We start from the raw sequence: 3,287 nt of genomic DNA on the forward strand, positions 1-3,287 counted from the left end.
CTTTTGGGTGTATTTTTGTGAATTTTCTTGTGATTCACATTTTACATATAGATACATATATATACTTCAGAATGTTGTTTTTATGTTATAAAATACTGTTTATTTTTTTTTACAACGGTTTAAGGGTTTTAGGTATTAGGGTTTAGGGTTTAGGTTTTAATTGTTTAGGGTTCAGGGTTTTAGGCACAAAGCATCAGGGGGATAGATTTCAGGGTGTATATTCAACTTTCTTTGGGTGTAAAAAATCGCAGGTTATGGATGTATATTTGATTTGATATTTTTCTTCATATTATAGTACCTGTAATTCATACATTTTGAATGCAGAAGACAGAGTTTAATTATTGAAAGAAATTTCACAATAAACTGCATTATAATTGTCAAATATTTACAACATGTCTTCCATTTGTTACAAGACTATATAACATTTACATTAAGCAGTGTCAACATCCTGAGAATCTATCTGAAAATATGGACTCAATAACAACGAGGATGGCTTGGACAGTCTGATTGCATTACTTTCCCTAATGGCTTCATCTTTGTCTAGGTTCATGTCATGAAATAGAATCCGGGAAGCATATTCTACTCTAAAGTGGTCCACCTCGTCCTACAGTAAAAAAGAATATTTTGTTTAATCAACCATATTAATTGAGTAATGTAATACAGAGTTATTTAGTTTTAAACATATTTACCTGGGTCCAATTGTTCCACTCATACTTCCGCCTCTTAATGTTTGCGGGCTCAAATATCTCAAGCCACTTCATTACGTAGATAGCACAGTCATAGCTAAAAACAGAAAAATAAATTATAAATTACATATAGGAAAGTTTAAATTTCAGAGTGAAAGATTTATGACTTGTCTTTTGGCCCGAGATGTGAAGGTATGGTGCTACAATTTCCCTGTCTTTGTCCTTTAATTTCAGAGGTGCCCCAGCATATACTTTAATTCGTGAAATTACGTATCCCTTAAAACACAAAACAAATCAGTAATACATGAATAATTTCAATAAAAGGATACACCCAAAGGAGTTAATAGTTACCCTTTATATTAAACAGAAATACACCCAACTATATATATATATATATATATATATATATACAGAACACAGAACCAACTTATAACAAATGTATTCAGCACAGTTCTCGCATCGGAAGGAGATTTGTTGTGTAATGGGTCGACTATATAAAATTTTCTCTTTCTTGTATCAGCGATCCATAACCACCAATGATGTGAATGGCAAACAGGTGTAAATATCTGAAATATGTTCAGATTGAACACTATTTTAGTTTATTTGTCACATAAGTAAAAAATGGTAATAAGTAGTTTTAGAAATGAAAACTCACATAACGATGTGATTTTAATTTTTGAAGGTTCAAGAAGGGTATGAACATTGGGTAGTCTTCCACCCTACATGGCTTATTGTTTTTAGGCTGTAAGAATACCCCCCTCTGGATGATTTGCAAAGGCCATGTTCTGCAAAAATTGAGAACAACCAAATGAATCCAAAAAATACACCCAAACGAATAAACAACTGACACCCAATTGAACACAGAAAATACACCCAAATGAATAAATAGATTACACCCAATGTAAGAAAAAAATACATCCTAAGGAATGCAAAAAATACACCCAAAATTCGTTGAAGCAACCCTTACCACAATATCAGGGGGGAGACAGTATACTTCTTCTTGAAACCTTTGAATATTTTGTTGGTTTACGATGAAGCACATGGCAGAGACAATCTAGAAAAAGATGCCGAAATCAATTTTACATCAATCAGGATTGTAGTTAATTTTGGTGATAAAAAAATTAATGTTGTTGTAATATTACCTCAGCTTCTATATGCATTTTAGGCGCGAGTGATGCAAGGTGGAATTTTGACAGAGTGTATATATCTTGGGCTTGGAGTCTGCAGATGTTGTCAAACTCATCAGTTAGCCCATCTGCGTAGGTCTTCACTCGTATAGCCCAGTGGTAGCATTTCTGTTTCATGTCAGTATTATTTAAATTCGGCCTGACAGGAGTTTCAAACTTCTCAAAACTCTCTGCCCCACTCTCCTTTGGAATCTGCGAACTTTTTTCTTTTTTGTCACCCCACCACTTGCAATTTTATGTACCAGATCCTCTAATTGTTCTAGCAGTTTTGGGGTTTCTGGAGTTTTTGCCATGTGTTCATCTTGCGTTGATGCCCCCTCCTGCATTGTTGTTTCTTCTTGGCTGGAATCAGTGAAGCCAAGGCTGAATGATGGCATCAGATCTTTTTTAGGAATGTACGATGCTGTCTGTGCCATCATCATCAATGCAGTAGCGTCTTCTGGTGCTGGATTACTGCGTGATCATGTATTATAACAATAAGAATATACGGATGATAACCAAAACATTGATTTTACGCTAATGAACTTACATTTTAGATGGAGCTGGGAGAAGTGTGGGTGTGCTTTCTTCAAGTTGTTGGGGGGGGGGTTCAGGAGTGCTGCACGGCACATAAAATTAATCATGACGTAAAAAAAACTATTCAGGGGCAATATATACCCAAACTGTAACCCAATATATACCCAAACTGTAACCCAATATACACCCAAACATTGATTTTACTCTAATGAACTTACATTTTAGATGGAGCTGGGGGAAGTGTGGGTGTGCTTTCTTCCAGTTGTTGGGGGGTTCAGGAGTGCTGCTTGGCACATAAAATTAATCATGACATAAAAAAACTATTCAGGGGCAATATACACCCAAACTGTAACCCAATATACACCCAAACTGTAAACAAAAATATACACCCAATACTATTTCTTACATTTTTGTAGTTCCTTCAACTTGTAGCAGAGGGGTTGGTTCATATTCTGTCTCAGGTGTTTCTTCAAATTCCGGCACAGTGGTTGTTTGGGACACTGGTAGACAAACTTGAATCGGAACTCTAAACAAGAAGAAAAATGAAAGGTTAACAATGCCTTTGAAAATAAAAAGGTTATAAGGTTGAAATATTCTTGAAAAACTCACATTGCAAGACCTTCGGACGGTGTCTCTTTCCTCACAACCATCATATTCGAATCAGCCGGCTCACTGGCTGACTCTTCAACCAGACTCAACCTAAAATACACCCAAAGAAAGTCAAAAATACACCCGAACAATTCATAAAAAAGACAGGCTTTGTTTTTTGAGAACTTACATACTTGCAGTTTTTGCTTTTTTTCCTGCCTTTTTTTTCTCGAATAAAACAATAAAGGACTTTTTTTTAAAAAAATATATACAGAATTAGAAGTAGAAGGTAATAAAAGAACAAAAGTAA

The 3,287-nt window shown here is 35.0% G+C and overlaps 1 long non-coding RNA gene across 1 annotated transcript; it reads right to left on the reverse strand.

Moving 5' to 3' along the window:
• Positions 2,256-3,052, reverse strand: LOC110266503. Its single transcript, XR_002353910.1, has 3 exons — positions 2,796-3,052; positions 2,608-2,672; positions 2,256-2,318 (listed from the first exon to the last, which is right to left on the reverse strand). It is a non-coding gene; the product is annotated as an uncharacterized LOC110266503 (long non-coding RNA).

Source organism: Arachis ipaensis, chromosome B09 (genome assembly GCF_000816755.2).
Source record: "Arachis ipaensis cultivar K30076 chromosome B09, Araip1.1, whole genome shotgun sequence".
NCBI lineage: Eukaryota > Viridiplantae > Streptophyta > Magnoliopsida > Fabales > Fabaceae > Arachis > Arachis ipaensis.